This window comes from Mauremys reevesii, linkage group 6 (genome assembly GCF_016161935.1).
Source record: "Mauremys reevesii isolate NIE-2019 linkage group 6, ASM1616193v1, whole genome shotgun sequence".
NCBI lineage: Eukaryota > Metazoa > Chordata > Testudines > Geoemydidae > Mauremys > Mauremys reevesii.
In genome coordinates, this window is record NC_052628.1 from 45,983,547 (window position 1) to 46,002,406 (window position 18,860).

General features: G+C 41.1%; 1 protein-coding gene across 15 annotated transcripts in view; it reads right to left on the reverse strand.

Moving 5' to 3' along the window:
- ARHGEF28 (Rho guanine nucleotide exchange factor 28) overlaps positions 1-18,860 on the reverse strand; it is a 183,240-nt gene that overhangs the window by 3,000 nt on the left and 161,380 nt on the right. The window lies entirely within an intron of this gene.

Consider the following 18,860-nt stretch of genomic DNA (forward strand, 5'->3'; position numbering starts at 1 on the left):
GATTTTTCCTCTTATCCCATGACTCCTTACTTTGCTTAAGAGCCTTTGGTGAAGCACCTTGTCCAAGCACTGAAACTCCAATTGTGGGAGCAAATCTTAGCAGTTACAAGTCTATCTGATTTGTACTTGCAAACTGCAGTTAGATATATAGCAAGGCTTAGAAAGATTAGATGTAATCAGTAAATGTTGGTAATCATCAATTACACTGTACACACAAATGGACAAAAATAGTTCTATTGAAAATAATCAAAATTTACAGAAAGACAAATTTAAGAAAAACACTGCTTGAGAACTTAAAATCAAATTCTAATAAGGATATTTACTTTGTATATTTTCACATGATCTTGACAATTTGTGTTTTAATAGTTATAAAACTAAAGTTTTGTATCTCAACATAATTGTCTGACCCTCCCCATAATTTCCCACAACTGAAAATTTAAATCAATACAAATCTAAGAAAACAGTGATATCCATCAAAATTATTAAAAAATAAAACATTCTGCCAAGTCTAGTTATAACTATTTCGATTTCACAGTTCAGCCACAGACTTCTAGTGTGACATAAGACAAGTCAATCTACCTTGTGCCTCCGTTCTGTGTGTGTAAAATGAAGTCCAAGTATACTACATTGTGCAGTGGGCTCGGATTAATTTGAGTGGCTTACTGGTTTAACAATGACATCTACATATTTCAGCAAAGTGATTCTGCAGTTCACATCTTCAGTGTAACTGCCTGTGATGCAAAGACACTTCAATCCATGTTTACTTTCTAAACCAATTGTTACAATAGTGATACTGTGTTTTAAACGTGTCATTGTGATGGATAAGATATTTAGTTAAACTAACTTTCTAGATTAACTCGTGTTCTTCTATTTTGCTAACTAGCATAGCAGTAAAATGATACACCTTCCAAAGGAAACTGCATCCTCTGAGATGCACCCTTCATCACAGGGAGAAGGCATCATTGCACAGAGGACTCAGCTCAGGGTATTGGCATAAGCAAGTCTTGAGTCCTGATCGTGGCTGTGCCAGTAACTTTCATTGTTACTTTGGACTAGTTGCTTCCCTCTCTTCCTCAATTAACACCATCTGGAAAACTGAGAACACATTTTGAATCTCTGATCACAAATGGTTCAGTTTGTACAATGAGAGGCAAGCATTAAATTTACAGCAGATGGAAACACTTCTGACTCCATCACTATTGAAAGAAATTATTTATGAAATTCTGCTCATAGACTCAGACTTTAAGTCCAGGAGGGACCATCAAAATCATCCAGTCTGACCACCAGCACATTGCAGGCCACAGAACCTCACCCACCCACTCCTGTAATAGACCCCTAACCTCGGAGTTACTGAAGTCCTCAAATCATGGTTTAAAGACTTCAAGTTCAGAGAATTCACTATGTACACTAATTTAAACCTGCAAGTGACCCCATGCTGCAGAGGAAGGTGACCTCTGTGATGTTACAATGCTATGCCAAAGGCCCGCAGTTTGTGGTCTAAAAGCGTGAGTCAGGGGGAGAGGGAACATGAGAACTGTGAAGGACCAAATAGGTTAAGCCAAAGTTAGGAGTAGCCAGTGCTTTATTATGAAATTCTTTAAAAATAGCTCTTTCAAAGTTCAGGGAAGCATGAGTCTCAAATAGGGGAAGTTTCAGCCACTATGAGGGTGACAAGTATTTTTTGGCCTATAAATGCTCTGTGTAAGCTGACAGATGAGGAAAGTGCCATTCTTGGCTGCCATTTGGATAGGCCGGAACACAGGCCCTGCCTAATAAAAGCACAATGTGTCCCAAAGATGACATAATCAGTCTAGGAGTGGAGAGGGTGCCTGCTGTCTCAATGCTTCAGTGCCATGAGACCTCGCCAGAGAGCAGCTGGTACCACAGTAGGCATCAAGATGCCATGACGACAGCAGTTGCTCGGGGAAGAATGAAGGAACTGCTCCAGAACAGCAAATAAGTATCTCAGGTGTAGGAAGAGTTGAACAAATGGGGCCTGCCACTCTGCTCTCTTGTTATGCATAGTAGTGACAGCTGAAAAGAACAGTCCTTTCTGAGGCTCTTCATACAAAGTATCCACACTGGGACAGAGTTCCTTTACAAAAAGGAACAAATTATAATAGTCAACTGCTACAGTGGATACTAGAAATAAATAGTCAAGTATTATTCTCTATATTGATACGCACTGGAGGTAAGAAGCTGCTGCAGATTATGGGTAAAGGTACAGGACAGCTATCTGTGTGAGCTTCTTTTGGTGGGTACCATCTTACTCCCCTGCCTAGACCAGACACAAAATCAGTTTCATAATCTTCCTTGTGTGTCTCTGTTACATTTAGGATTAAGCAATACAGTTTTTGCTGATTTTCCACTCCCTACCCCCAACTTTGAGGCAAATTTCCAAATTTTAGGTGACCACTCTACCGCGGCCATTGAGACTTAGCTCCAACACAGACCTCTTTTGCAGAACATGGTTTCAACCAGAGCACTTCTTGTGAGGTACTGAGCACCATCAGCTCCCACTGATTTTTACTCACCCCATCACAAGATGTGATAAGCACGTGGCTGCACCAGCCCCTTCATGATTCAATTATTTCTCACTGACATCATTAATACTATTGCATATAACCATGTTGTGCTGAACAGGATGTTACTTCCCCAGTGACTCTAATCCTGGCAAAAGCAGATGTTGTGGGAAAGGTAGGAGACGTGGCAGCCAACCTGAACTGAGGGCCAGATTCTCGGTCCCAGTTTCAGCAGCATGAAACAAGTGGAAAGTTGCCCTGGAGGAGCAGCTGAGGGTTCCTCCTGACAAAGGGGAGCCCTCAGGCAGATTAGTCCCGGTACTGGCCTCAAAACATCCTGTAGCTTCTCAGATATTAAACAAAATATATAATTACAATCTAACTGTTTAACTCTTATTTAAGCACACAAGGCCAAATCTTCAGCTGTGCCATGTTTCTTATAGGCAGAGCTAAGGAAAGCAGGGGAGAGTGCTGGGTTGGTCAGACTCTACTCCAACTACCCTACCCCAGAGGGCACGTCGAAGGCAGGAAAGGGTAGGAACTGGGTGACTGAGTAGCCCTAGACTGCTGTATGCTACACTGGGGGCTGCTTCAGCCCAGGCCAGACCAGTATAAATGCAGTAGGAAAATGGCTTCAAGCCACCCTCTCTCAGCTGAGGATCTGGCCCTATAAGTTGAAATTAGAGTTACTGAAACCATTCAATGACAATTTATGTCAAAAGGAGACAGAGGCTGTTCCAATAGCTGGTGAGCTCTAAAGTTCACAAGCAATTGAGACACAGAAACACATAGGCAGTTTCAGTATTAAAAATGAATCAAATTCTGTTTAAATGTAAATGAGAGCAGATATTAGCCAGCTGGCTAAAGTGCATGTAAATGAACTGTGCAAGGAACATTTTACTCATAAGGATGTCGTTTCTGTACAGCCAAACTGGAACGACAGAGGGCAAGTATAAGCAGGTTCCACTCCCATGGAAGTCTGAGCCAAAAGCTGATGTCATATAAAATGTGGTTTAATTTAGGTGTAAAGTGATCAGAAAATGGGTGCAAATGACAAAGCAATGGAACTTGCACCAATCGAGGATGCAGCACATGTGCAAAACTAACATAACCAGCACCTCAAGGGACTGGCATGGCGATGCAGCAGGGAAAACGACTAACAGGACGGTGTAAGACAAACCGACTCCCCACCTTCAGTTCCATGTCATGCTCTATTGATTAAATACCACAAATGGTCTCCCTGACCACCACTCTGCCCTGGAAACAGTGTTCTTCAGGTCAGCATCGGGTGCTCAAACACCATAATGAGCAGACAGGAAGGACAGGCAGACAGGGTGTCAGGGAATTAGGGAGCAATCCTACCACAAAATGTGTGTGTGTATATAACAGAAAATCCCCTACAGCTCCCTCCTGCTCTGACCCAGATTCCTTCTCTCCTCTCAGGCCCCCTTAGGGTCCATATGCAGTGGCTTCCCCATGGAGTAGGTGTAGAATTCCTTTGCCCCAATCCACCAATCCCGACTGTTAAACTGGTTCTGCACAGAACATGACAACACACACTGAACGGGGTTACTGTGATGTTTACAGCCACACAGTGTACATTTCAGCTACTTTTTGCATCAAATACTTTTTAAAAACCAGTAACTCCTCCATTTTTTTCCTTTACAACTAAACAGCTTCTGTACCACGCGCCTGGTTTTAGCCCATGTTCATCTGGACTGACAGCTGACATGTCGAGTTCAGCCCAAAGCTATTTGAAATGGCAGAGGTACTGTATTTAACCCCGAAAGCAGCATTCATACATAATGGAAAGCATTGGCAGAAGCCTAAAGTATTGTGTTAAGTGTAAATGTCATTGAGCCTGGGATTTTCAAAGGCAGGAGTTAGGCATCCACCAGCCATTGAAATTCAATGGGAATTGAGTGCCTAAGTCCCTTAGGCTCCTTTGAAAATTCCAGCCTACATTGCTACTGCATCTGTCTGTATTTCTGCCCATCACCGTACTATCTGAGTGCCTTGCATATGAAATCAATAGCAATAGCCAAGTCCCTAGTGGGATTCATGGAGTCTCTGGCTCTTCTCCCTTTTTGGGGTGCAGACTCTACTTGAGGGATGTTTGGATTTTTATTACATGCAAAGTATTTTCCCAGTATTAAATCGATTTTACATGTTAGGGGTTAAGTTGTGGCTGTGAACAACCAGCCATGGGAGAGGACAGGATAAAGTGTGCTACCCTATTGGGGTACCAGGAGGCAATGAAATGAAAGCTGGAGTGCAGGGGGAGCACTGCCACTGTGCCACTCTTTGAAAGAATATGGATATGCCCCCTACCTGTGTGTAGCCATTTCTGCTGCCTGGCACAGAGGGGTGGATTGGTGCCATGGCTCCTCTCCTTCCCCTTTTGAAGTTATTGGGTGCCAACACAAGTGCTAGATGCAGAGTCTCTGCACTCAGGCAAGTGCATCTGGCCCCTGCCCTGCCCAGAAGGGGGAAGGCTTCTTGCACCCAACTCCCCATCTCCACGGAGGGCTTGGCACCAGCAGGCCTTTGGTCTCAGTGGGTCTGGCACTACTTCAACTATCCCTCCATGAAAGGCTTCACACTGGAAACTGGAAGTGTTATGAACCTCTCTCACACACCCAGAAAAATTCTGATCCTCATACCACTGAGGAAAGAGGAGCCTAATCCATTTCTTAACCAGCTGAATAAGATTGAAAATCGACCTAGGAATTTTAATGCTGCCCTTTACTTTTAACCAGTCCTACAGAAGAAAAAGCAGCTGCTACATTTCTAAGGCAAACAAGCATGCTTGAGATATCCTCCTGCTTGAGATATCTTTTCACAAAAAGCAGACGAGCAATTAGATCAAAACAGACCCAGGGTTAATTAGCCCTGTCAGTCTTTTGAGTATTTTGTTGTTAGTAGATTTAAAAGGAAGGAATCCAAGTTCTGGTTCTATGACATTAAAGGTCTGTGACAGCATAATCTTTTTTTCTGTCTCTGCCTTCGATTGTTGATCACGGTAAAATTACTGGAATGTCACAGGGCTATATATGCCTATTATCTGTGCAATTATTAGTTCAAACAAAGCAGCATGGATTTTGTTTTAGCCTCTCAATTGTTTAGAAAGGTTCAGTTAAGAGCCTTTGGACCAAGTCCATGTCTGGCTTAAATGGGTGCAACTCCATGTTGATGACCTATGAAGTGGGGTAATTAAAAACAGTTTTACAAAGATTCTCAGATACCATTGTTGTCAACAAGGTTCAAACCTTGGACCTTCAGCATCAGATACACAGGTCTCTTCACCACTTGAGCTGAAGGCTATTAGCCTATTAAGTAGATGTGTCAACAATTGTGCTGGCTTTAAAAAGTGCACAGCTTTTAAAACATGTTCTTTCTACAGTATTTCCATTGGACACTAACAGCAGAGATTTAAAAACAGGTTTTACTTGAAATCACACCCTTCTACACATTAAATGCCTATAGTCTCACCTCAGTGTGGAGCACTGCCTACCAGCTGTCAGATATTGCTTAATATTGATTTAATTAGGTGTGAATTCTCTACTAAATTGTCTATGTGGTAAGCTTTGAACCCTTAGATGGCTAATCACACACACACACACACACACACACACACACACACACACACGGTCCAATGGATAGTCTGCGAACAATGAACACATTTTATTGACCTACTTCTTTTCCAGCTCATTAAACACAGCTGCACCCAAATGATCAAGAGAAAATAATCATAAAACCTTAGAACACTTTTTTATACAAAAGAATCACAAAGAATGTTACCAGCTGTATGTATAGGGATCATTTCACCCATCACAGTAGCCAACCTGTGCCAGCACACTACACAAACATCAGCTTTAGAAAGAAAGTAAAGAATACTTTATCCAACTGATAAAACTGGGGAAATACAGGTAGATACCACACGTAATGTAAACACTGGAGCTGGAACTTAGCCAGGATACTGAAGTTCAAACAAATTACAGTAGGTAGCTAAAGCTTCAGATTGAGCTGTCACTGGAGAAACAGAAATTCTGTAACAAACCACCACTTAGGACAGTGCTCCCCATACTTTTGAAAGCTGTATCCCCTTCAGGAAAAAACAAACCAATTGCATCTGCCCCCCACAACACTGCCACGTACTGTTAAAAGCCTACACATCTTCATTTATACATCTTCTGCCACCTCAACTAACCCTTTGCACTCTGTGATGGGTACAATGCTAGAGTCGATGATCATAGTAAATCTCTCTCTCTCCTTTCCTACATATGTTAATGTACAGCTAAATCGTTAACAATGCAGACATTTAAAGTATGATCACTAACATCTGAATTAGCACCTGTTGGAATGAAAGGGTCAATTCATCCCTCAAAACTATCGTTTCAGGCTATCTGCAAACTCAGGCAGACATCAATGCATTGGTTAAACTGATATTTTGTAGGCTTTTCTGCACTCATAAAAGACAGACACTTATTTAAAAATGAAAGCTGAGGTCCTAGAGAACTATAGCCACCGTCCCCACCTCCCAGGTCGTCCTGCAACATGCCGCTCAAGGGGCCGTGCCCCACTCTTTAACTAATACTGCCCTAATATAATACTAGGTCACAGATTCATTACCCATACTGAAGGAAGAGTACCTTCTACAGAGGTACTATGCACACTTTTTACTTAGTGATTTCCTAAGCACTGACCAAGTTCAACCTTTTACCTTATAAAAGCTGACAAGATCAAAACCCAAAGTGATGTGAGTACAAAAGGCCTGAAAACAATGTCAAGAGCCATTTCAGTAGCTAAAATAACGCCAAGTGCTTGTTTTAAATTCATTATGTGCTTATCTTACCCTTTAATGGAAGAAGCTGCTGATTACTGTAGGAAAATCATGGGCATCACTAAAAGTGGAAGCATGTGATCAAAGCCTCTTATCTGATGGTCATAGTGAAAAAATGTTCATGCTCCACTGATATCAACAAACAAGGAAATGTTCCCTTTTTCTGGTCTGTGAGGGATCTCCTGACAGTCATCTGAATGTGGCCATTGCTGACTTTGCTTTGTCTTCTAATCAGCACTGGCAGGAAGCATGCTGTGATGATTCGCCTCCTGTGATCATTTATGAAAAACACTCCAAAAACTAAACCTTGGCATGTAATTTGTGTTACCTGCATCTCAGACACAGGAAGTTTAGGGGTGTGATTAAATACATTGAAATGGGCTCTTTTTAGACCATTTGATAAACACACTGTGAATAAGTAACTGCTGTTGAAACAGTTTGCGTAAAGCCAAAGGGAATATTTTACATCAAGGCTGGCAAAAACACTTGCCAAACAAACTTGTGGCTCTCTCTCAACTCCTTTCAGGGAAGTGCTTCTCTTGAGCAAAAGGGACAACCTCAGACATTACTCTTCCTCCCTCCTTGACCTTCATTTTCCCCACTTGTCTCTTTTATCCATAACCCTGGCCTTACCCTTGAGTCTGAATTCATCAGCACTTCCTTCATCTCCCTTTACTATAAATCTATCACCACATCCTGCAGCAGTGCCCATGTACGATGCTGCTCTGATTTCACTTCTGCTGTAATCGGCAATTGTAATGTCATGTTCCCTTGCTTTACTAGCTACTGCTAGTCCCTTCTTTATGGCCTTCCCAAATGCTAGCTCTCCAGACCCCATCAGGTGACACTGCAGGCCACCTCCTCCCAGAATGTAAAAAGTGGTACCATATCAGTCACATTCTCAAACTACTGCAATGTCTCTCCAGTCATTTCTGGAAGCAATCCAAAATTGCCCTCCATATTTTTATGCTTTTATGGAAATGCTGCAGCATATATTAAGACCAATTTCTCGCCTCATCTGCTATGTATTATTGAATTCTGGAAATATATTCTTTACAGTTACTCTTTAAAGTGGGGTTGGGTTTTGTTTTGTTTTTTGGATGAAAGACTAAGCAAAATAAAATTGCACTGTAGAGTAGAACCTCACATTCTCATTAGCATTCACATTTGGAGGATCTGGCTGTGGAATAAACTTCCAGAGGAGATTAGATGAATCCAGTCTGGCCAACCTTTAGGGTATGTCTACACTGGAGTTGGGAGGTGTAATTTCCAGCTCAAGCAAACATACCTGTGCTAGCTCTGATCCTGCTAGCACACTAAAAATAGCAGTCTAGCCACAGTGATAGGAGTATTTGGCTAGCCACCTGAGTACTCACTTGGATGGAATTGTACTCAGGCGGCTAGTATGGGTATGTTTACTTGAACTGGAAATTACACCTTCTAGCTCGAATGTAGACATACCTTTAGAAAATTCTACAAAACCTTCCAATTTGCTAAAGTTTTTCTATCATAAACAGAACACTGACATCATCAACATCCCCTCCTCACTCACTACCACACCAAAACACCCCACCCAAAGAAGAGCTTTCTATAACCAGATAAGGAAGGCAAGCCAGAGAATCCATAAAGTTTACTAGGAAATTCACTATGGCCAATATATTTTATGTGGAAGGCACTCAGATACTATGGTGATAGGTGGCAGTACAAGACACAGACAGACAGACAGACAGACAATCTGCCCCAGATTTCTTAGCAAATATTAAGCAGATACTGTTGTGAGGTCTCATGTTACTAAGACTCCATTATTTTTCTATAATTTGCTACAAAGCATTTCCTGGAATATTATAAAGTATTGTCATAAATAATTAAAGCTAGATTGCATTTTTCACAATAAGCAAGCCAGGTACATTTTGTGATTCAGTAGCCATGACTTTTATTGGGGGTACTTGCATCCTCACTATTTTGCAAAATTTGATTATCTTCAAAGGGTTTCTCTGGGCCATTAGAGTGCATTATTTATTCATATTGGTGCATTGCATCTACTCCAGGCTCTAAGTGCGTTACAAAATGTATATGAAACAGTTTTAATAATGTATTAAAACAAGGCACCTTACCAACCCTACACCCTTAGATCATACTGAACAAGAGAAACACAGCCCCTCCATCAGCTCTTCTTAACCTCAAACAGCAATTAGTAAAGTCCTGTTGTATCGTGGCTCCCTTTCCTGATAGCCCACCTCTCTCCCCGGGACACAGCGTCACATGTGAGATCAGCAGACCCTCTGAAGTTTGAGCTCTTTCAACATAAAAAAGAGGGAGCTGAGGACTGAGTGGGTGGGGATCCTCCGTGTTGGAACTGGCTCCCCTGTCCCACTCCACTTCTCCAAATCCCAGATCTGCTAACCTTTTGGGCGTGCTACAAAGCCTGTCCTTCTGGTCTCTTCTCCAAGTCCGCTGCCTCCTTTATTTACTTTGTGGTTTCTAATTTATGCACTGGACATGTTCAACTGTATTTCAGAAATCTGAATGAATAAACATAAATAAGTATGTAGCCATTGTTACAGTTAACAGGCTACAGGGATAGAGTCACTTTAATGAATTGAAAACTTGCATGTTGTCTTCGTTCGATTTATGCTGTTGGAACGACCACATGCCTTATCTACCCGCCGCCCCCCAAAACCAAGTCTTGTATAAAGGTTGATGATGGCCTTTATTTTTTTATACCTACATAGCCAAATCCTCTAATTCTCCTTATTCTAGCAGTCCCATTGACATCAAAGCCCACTCCACCAAAATCAATGGGACTACATGTGTGAATAAAATGAGAAAGGCTTGGCCATTATCCTGTTTTTGTGTGAGAAATTGGCATAGAATTGTAGAATATCAGGGTTGGAAGGGACCTGAGGAGGTCATCTAGTCAACCCCCCTGCTCAAAGCAGGACCAATCCCCAGACAGATTTTTACCCCAGTTCCCTAAATGGCCTCAAGGACTGAACTCACAAGCCTAGGTTTAGCAGGCCAATGCTCAAACCACTGAGCTATCCCTCCCAGCCAGGTGCCCGCATACATAAAATATATAAAATGCCAATGGTATGTCCGAAGGAAGGGGATGACTAATCTGAATACTGCACTTCCACAGAAGTATGATGATATTTTAGACTTATCTCCTAGTTAACAAAACTCTCAAACGGGGACACTAGAAATTGGAAAGAGTACAATTATACAAGAAATTCTCTATTTAAATTAGCCAACATTATAAAAATGACACTTAGTTAACTGTCTTAATTATAAGGCTATGTAATACTACTTCATCCACTGTGGTGCAAAGACTAGATAAGATATTTTCACTGACAGAATTAGTAACAGAAGTATGAGACCCTACAACTACAGAGGCCAAAAGCAAATGTTGGTTGAAATATGCTAATTGCAGATGATATATAATGACATATTTTTCACTTTGGTATCACACTGCCGTGTGATTTAATCCCTTTTGCCATCTGCTTTAAACAAATGGTGATGTTATTCCCAAGAGGAAAACATACTTCCTTTATGATTCACTTCCACCAAGCATCCCACAAACGTTGCTTTATTACAGTTGAACACAAAACTGTGTGTTCTGTGGCATGAGACAAGACTAAAATTTGTTGCCAATTACAAAATTAAAGACAATTCTATTCTGCCTGTGAGGTTATCTGTCAGCATTAATGCATCTGTGCGATATTAGTGCTAGAACTGATGGAATTACCTTGTCTTACAAATATCTATATTTGTTCAATTAGTTGAATTACAACTATGCTTTGAGCAATGGGTACCTTAGATGCAGTCCACCCATACTAAGGGTACTGGGAATGTGTCTAGAACAAAAGACACAAACTACTTATCTTAGAATTAATTGAATGTTGTCAACTTGGCATCTAGTCAATTTCAAAAACCATGTTAAAAGTAGTTCAGATACCACACCTGCCCATGAGTCTCCTTGTCAATTTTGTGGCTTTGCAATCACATGTTCCTCTGTTTGAAAAAGGTTTTCTCCCCCTTATTCCTGAGTGAAAGGCCTATAAAAGCAATGGAGGAATAGAGGGCAAACAGTAAAAAGTGACCATATACACTATGTTGTCAAATGCACAGAGTAAGCAAACGGGGGGAAGGAGGGGGAGGGGGAGTATTCTTTCATGCTAATCTGCATTTTTCTCCCCTGCCAAAATAATGCAGATGGGATATTCAGAGCCCGTTTTGCTGTTTGTCATACAGCATTTCCCTAAATGAAATCAGAAATCCTGTTAAGTGTGTACTATAACTTGGGTGCAATTTTTTTTTTAAATGCAGATGTTGACTGCTGCACCAGATGGCTTCCTAATCTGATAATTTCAAATGGACTGGTTCATTGCTGATGGGTTATGTAAGAGACAGTATGATATATACAAAAAGTTTATGTTTCAATACAAAATTTGGTATTAATATTTAAAAATAAACAGTTAAAAGACAAATAAAGGAACTGTGATGACATTTTTGTAACAGCTACTCAACATCTTGAAAGTCCCAACTGATGAATGAGTCCCTATTCAATAAAGCACTTAAACATGAGCTCAAAGATAAATATGTACCTGAGTGCTGTTGTGAATAGTGATGGTTTTCAGAATCAGGGCTTTGCTAACTTGGAGCCCTAGCGAGAGAGTATGAGCACTTTTAGAATGTGTTTAACAGTCTGTAACATAAACTGAATTTCACCTGATCATCATACTTATGTTATTTTACATGGTGTAGCTCCTGTGACTTCAACAGAATTACTTCTGATTTACACTAGTGTAAATTCTAATCATGCCCGTTCAGTACATTTTTAATTTCCTGGATGGAAAGCGCACTGCAGCAAATTATATGTAAATACATCTCATTATGTTAAGGTTATTAAAATCAACATATTACTAAATACTGCGTCTTAAATATTAGATTAAAGCAAGTGAAACTGGTTTGCGCTCATTAAGAGTAGGTTCAACAAAACAATCATCAGTTTCTTTGCCTCACTGAGCAACTTTTTTAAAGGATTTAAGAGTATCTAAAAGTACAAGACACTAAATAAAGGCAAATATACTGGAAAAATAACTAAAGGAAAACTTCATCCTTGGATGGAGATAGAAAGTCTAATAATAGAGTTTGCAGTGTTGTAGGCATGTTGGTCCCAGCATAAGAGATACCAGGTAAGTGAGGTAATATATTTTACTGGATCAACATCTGTTGGTGAAAGAGAGACAAGCTTTGGAGCTACACCGAGCTCTTCTTCCCGTCTGGGAAAGGTAGACAGAGTGTTTAGCTAAATACAAGGTAGAACAGATTGTTAAGCATAAGGAGTTAATACATGTTGCAAGAGACCATTCAAGATGAAGTGGGCAATTAACACCTCTGCAGTCTTAGGACAAAGGAGGGTTAGTGGGTTACAGACTGGTGTAATAATTCATAAAACTGGTGTCTTTAGTGAGTCCATGATGTTTAATGTCTAGCAAAGTTATGAATGTAAGCTCCCAGGCCCGTTACATACTCACCAGCTAGACTTCTAATGGTTCACCTGAGTCTCCCTCCAACATACTTTGCTCTTCTGATCTAGAACACCCGAGTACTTATGAGGCTAACTCACTAAAGGGATAATGCTGGAAGGGGCTGAATGCCCTTGGCTTGAGTACAAGAGGAGTTAAGGGCACTCAGCACATCATAGGGATAAAGTGTACCCCTATTCAAAGAGGCAGCACAAAGCCTTACATTGACAAACCCCAATTTAGCACTACTGGGGGGAGAACAAGTGGGATTTAAGCAGTGCATAGGTCTTGAGCTGGCCCTCTGCACAGGAATGAATTTTACCTAGGAGGCACTCAGTTCATGGTACACTACTCAATCCCTGAAAGCATGTTTATGGCAATAAAGCGAAGGGTTCCCACCACCATGGCTAGGCTTCTGACTTTAAAATGATGCCTAAACTGGGCAATAATTTGAAAATGATCGAGATGCCACTGAGAGGGGAGCATTGTGAATATATAAGCATTGATGGAGCCCCACTTCGAGGACGCTAGCTCCCAGCTCCGCTCTTTCCGCCTGCGCTGACCTCCCCCACAGCTGGAGCCCTAAAACCCCTTGCCCTCCCATGGCTGGAGCCACAAGCCTCCTCCCCCCCTACCCAGAATCCCCCTCTCAGCTGGAGGAGCCCTGGGCCAACTGGAGCCCTGAGCACCTCCCCCACCAATGGCCAAAGGAGCCCTGGGCCAGACAGAGCCTCCCGAGCCATGCCACACCTTCCCAGACCCCAAGCCACCCCAAGGGAAAAGCTCTCGTCTCTTCTCTTCTGGAAGAAGAGCCTGAGCTTTTGATATGCGCCATGCAGGTTCCAGGGTTGCTGGGGAGACAGTATGTGTTATTCAGCTTCCCAGAGAGGTTACTGATGAACCCAGGAGTCCAGAGAGGTTACTGATGAACCCAGTAACCTCTCAGGAGTCCAGAGAGGTTACTGATGAACCCAGGAAGCTGAATAGCAGATACTGCCTCCTTGGCCGCCCCAGAACCTGCATGAGGAATAATAATAAGCAAAAACTTCCACCAAACTCACAACCAGCATCCGTCAGCAGTGGCTGCGCGAGGGGATGCTAAGCCTCCCATAGCCTATTATACCTGCCACCCACGTATAATATAAGCTAGATGAGATGAGATGAATAATTGGTGCATCCATTCAAAATTGTCTCTGATCACTAAAGAAAACAACTGAAGACATGAAGTTTTCATCCTTCCCCCAAAATGTGTTTTATGCTCTCAAAATGTGTCAGAATGAATAATAGTGAAAAACATATATAAGTAAAATGGTGTTATGAATTTTTTAATCTTTTGCTTGTTTGGAATTATATCAATACTTTTTGGAACATTCCCAAGAAATATTTATGTTATACTTTTCAGTATAACATACATGGACATAGCTTGTGCTGAGATTGATGTTTTATTTTTATTTTTTGCAAACTTCAATTTTCTCCCAGATCTATCTGTTGTTCAGACTTCAACACAATTACTGGTACAGATAACATCTGAATAGAAAATGCACTACAGCACCTTATATTGAAGCGTTCATATAAGACTTTAAAAGCGTACACATTAATCAAATCTAAGAGGTAAAGATTCAGTACAGTGCATGGCTAAATCCTTAGGCATCATTGTGGATATGTACCCAGACATGTCAATTAAATGCTGGGACGTAATTTATTCAATTCTCAAGCTACCCTGACACAGAACTATATTTCCTTCCTCCTTCCAATTAGCTGAAGTAGTTAAATTATCTGCATGAAAGAAGACAACAACTATTACATTTTTCTTTCAATCATTTTCTTCCTTCTACTAAATGACTGTATGGGAGATAATGCCAGTTACAGCTTAAGGGAACTTGCCCTAGGTCTTTGGTAAGCGCGCGCACACACACACACACACACACACACGCTCTTTGTAATCATGTTAGTTATGTGAAGAAACCTTACGTCTTACCTTTTAAAATATCAATTCAGTGTTATTAAGTAAAGGAATGTAGCTATTTTCATGTGGGTATATTTATAAAGTTAAATTGTGTGGCAGGTAATACACCATAGAAGATAGCACCATTAACTTTTTGGTTAACATTTTTAGTAATTAAATATCTCATTTCTGCAAATTATTTGATAACTTAGTTTTCAAGTATTCTTACATACTTATTACAAAACACCTAGTAATGCAGTAAAAGCAATTGCCTAAATGCAGTCAATTGTTAAAATCGGAACTGTACATGCAATACAATTATTTGTGCATTGCCATTTCCAGTAAACTAGAAGCAAAATATATTCAACAGTTGTTTTTTAATTCTATTTCCACTTATAATTATAACTTGTGTGTATTTTTTCCTCAGAGAATTATAAGAATTCACAATAGCTTTCAAAAGAAATGGTTGAAAAATTCAAAACACTTTTCACAATTTTGTCAAAATTTTGAAAATTCAAAAAGTTTTGACTAGCTCTTGTTTTCAACACTCTTATGGTTCTTCCTACATTTCTGATTGGGTGTTGTCATAGTTAAGAGCAATGGCGCTTGTATTCCTCCTCCAAGGTTAAGCAAGGGCACCCACTCTCAGGCTTCTGACTCCCCAGCCATCACCTCTTTGGGGCAGAGGCCTGTCTCTCTCTCTATCCTGACCAGGTTTTTCCCAGGCTGCAGTTTCCTACCTACACTATGAGTTCCCTAGCAAGCCAGACTGTTTAAGCAGGCCTACTTTTCCCTCTTTTCAGAGGTATAAACAGAGTAGTTACCCACAGGTGTTATGACCTGGCTCTTTCTAAGCAAGCACATTTATTCTTAAGGTAAAAGCATTACAGGAAAAGCATATTAAAACAATTTAAAAACCTACGTGCATGCTAATAAGCTTACCAGAAATCACACCCTCTCCTCAAACTCCACAAAGACTCTGGCTGGTGTCAGTCCTTCCAACTAGAGGATTGGGGCCCTCCCTTTGGACCGTACGTCCTGCCCATTTGCTGGATCAGAACCAAGGCCCCAAGTCAGTTTAAACTCAGTTTATTTATCCAAAAGTCCATTCTTTGTCTGCTGGTCTCCAGATAATCCAGTTTGAACCAGTATATGCAAGTCTCTCCAGGTGGTGGTGCCTCTCAGGAGGTTTTTACAATCTGATTGAATTTGCTTAATCATACCCCATTGTTCTTAGTTCTTGGAGAGCTGGGGTCCCACACCCCATGGAATGACATAGAATACCTGGACCACAGTGATACATAAATTTAACACAGTAAGATCTAACTTAATTCAATGAGGTCTGTCCAAGATATTGCAGGATATTGCCATACCTGTCACAGTCAGAATTTTGGAACACTATGGAGCAGAACTGACTTTATCCTGAAGAAGTATCAGGAAATGCGTGCGTATGATTAGAGATCTCCCTGAACTTTGAAAGTTTAGATAATGCCTGGAAAAAAAATCAGTTTCCTGATATGAAATATCCACACAACTCAGCTTATTTTATGTTGGGAGATTTACTTCATTTCCATGTGTTGAGCCATTTGATTTTGCTTTAGAATGCCATCTGTCTTTCAGCAGAGAAGTTTAAAGTTCTTCTCATTCCGTACTCTGTGTACAGCAGCACATGATGGATGACAGAGCGAGGCCTGAATCATTCAGACTCACACAGTGTACGACTGTCATACAAAATACCTTTCATCTCTGTTTTGCAAACATTATAATGGAATATCATACCATATCCATTTGGGGGGTTCAACACACCACCTGCTCTAGCCGTACACTATGAGTAACATTTTAAAAAGTGCCTATGTGTCTTAGGAGCCCCAGGGCTTGTCTACACACATGTTGCACCAGTTTAACGTAACATCAATTTAATTAAACCAGTGCAACTTTTGGCATGTAATCCTTTCTGTAGGTTTAATACTGGTTACATTGGTTCAGCTTGCACATACACATTTATCAATGCAAGCTAAACCAATTTCTATGCATTTAATCCTGCATAAGTGTTGACACACAGAGTTGCATTAGTTTAACTACATCAGAATAAAAATCACAGCTTTAGTTAAACTGGAACAAACTTGACCAGGCCTAAGTCACTTAGGCATTCTTGAAAACGTTACCCTATATTAACAGGGCCCTACCAAATTCACGGTCCATTTTGGTCATAGGATTTTAAAAATCGTAAATTTCATGATTTCAGCTATTTAAATCTGAAATATCACAGTATTGTAATTGTAGGGGCCCTGACCCAAACGGGAGAGAGTGTGTGTATGTGTGTGGGGGGAGGGTTGCAAGGCTATTGTAGAGGGTGTTGTGGTACTGCTACCCTTACTCCTGCGCTGCTGCTGGCAGTGGCACTGCCTTTGGAGCTGGGCAGCTAGAGAGTGGCAGCTGCTGGCCGGGAGCCCAGCTCTGAAGGCAGAGCTACTGCCAGCAGCAGTGCAGAACTAAAGATGGTGTGGTATAGTATTGCCACCTTTACTACTGCGCTGCTGCCTGCAGAGCTGGGCCCTCAGTCAGCAGCTGCTACTCTCTGGCCGCCCAGCTCTAAAGGCAGCAGCACAAAAGAAAGGGCGGCATGGCACGGTATTGCCACCCTCACTTCTGCACTGCTGCTGGTAGAGTGCTGCCTTCAGAGCTGGGCGCCCGGCTAACAGCCGCCGCTCTCTGGCTGCCCAGCTCTGAAGGCAGCACAGAAGTAAAAGTGGCAATACTGTGATCCCCCTAAAATAACCTTGCAACCCCACTGCAACTCCCTTTTGGGTCAGGACCCCCAAATTGAGAAACAGTGGTCTCCCCTGTGAGATCTGTATAGTATAGGGTAAAAGCACACAAAAGACCAGATTTCTCAGGGGGACGCCAGATTTCACGATCCGTTACATGTTTTTCATGGCCGTGAATTTGATAGGGCCCTATGTATTAATAATTAATCTGATTTGCTTTGTTACACAGTGTAAAACAGTTATAATGATCAGACTAGCCTGGCCCATTTTTTTTTTTTATTATAGGATGACTGATCATTATTGCTATATGGGAAGTAAGTGCGTTAAAGATAACGTTTGCTCAGGTAAGATTTGAGCTGATTGTCTTTTCATACATGAAAATGGGAATTAAGGAGCCAACTCCTTAGTCAATGAAGTTCTTGTTTGAATAACAACTTTAAGATTTGCCCAAGATTACTGAAAACAACCCTGTGTGTAGGTATGCATGTTTTCAATTTTTGATCAACCCAGCTCTGCTCTCCACTGTTTTTTTGCCCAGTAACACCTACATAGTTGGTTGTAGGAAGAGTGATCTTTCTGCATTGCCATGAAGCAGGCTCAGATCTAATTCTCAGGATATTTTTATTCTTTGAGCTGGCAAGAGGTAATGTGTTCAGACCTCACCCAGTAATGCTAAATTGCCGTGTGTCACTTGGAATCACAGAAGTTAGTGATGGGGGAAAAAACCCTACTAGGTCATTTAATCTATTTCCCTGCCAGTGCCAGCTCGTCCCCTACGTCTACTAGATGTTATTTATTTATTTATTTATTGGCTTTTCTACCAGGTTCATCAGAGTGCCTTACGAACTGTAATGAATCAATGAAGATACTAAATAAGACCAAAGCTGATACAGAACCTGAAGGTACCCCAGCTAGCTGCCTCCTTGAAGACTTGATACTTTGAAGTTTATCATTAACTTTTATTTAAATCCTTCAGCAAGTTTTCAATCCATAGGACAATGCTTCTTGCTAAAGCTCACCTGTATTGAGTGTGAGGTTTCATGAAATAGTATCAACTGCAGTAACAGAATGCAAACATTTTATCTACAACTTTCCCTGCATCCAGTAATTTTGCAATTTGGGAGCGGGAAGGGGACTATTCAGTAAGAGCTATTCTTCACAAACTCATACTACTTATTGTTCAAGATTCCTTTATTCCCTAGAAGTTATGTGATCTTCTTTCCACAATTAAGGTGAGTCTTTCAATGCCATTCT